The following is a 303-nucleotide window of genomic DNA, read 5'->3' as shown; positions in this document are numbered from 1 at the left end:
ACATATGTCAAAGCCCTCAGAGCAGCTGTCACTGAACTGTACGGAACCTTCCATGTCGTCGTGAAAAGACTTGATCATGCTTTGTAGTTTGGGTGGACACCCTGTCTTGTGTAGGATCTGAAAAAGTCCTTCTCTGCTTACCAGGTCGATGAATACGACATACAGAGGCACGTGTTGCTCACGACATTTCTCATGTAGCTGGCGAAGGGAGATCATGTCTACTGTAGATCTATGAGTATGGAAACCACAACGTGGCTCAGGGTAGATGAGTTCTGCAAGCTTCTGCAGGCGTACTAACAGTGC

The sequence above is a fragment of the Penaeus monodon genome, chromosome 20, assembly GCF_015228065.2.
Source record: "Penaeus monodon isolate SGIC_2016 chromosome 20, NSTDA_Pmon_1, whole genome shotgun sequence".
NCBI lineage: Eukaryota > Metazoa > Arthropoda > Malacostraca > Decapoda > Penaeidae > Penaeus > Penaeus monodon.
Note: the sequence above shows the minus strand (reverse complement) of the source record.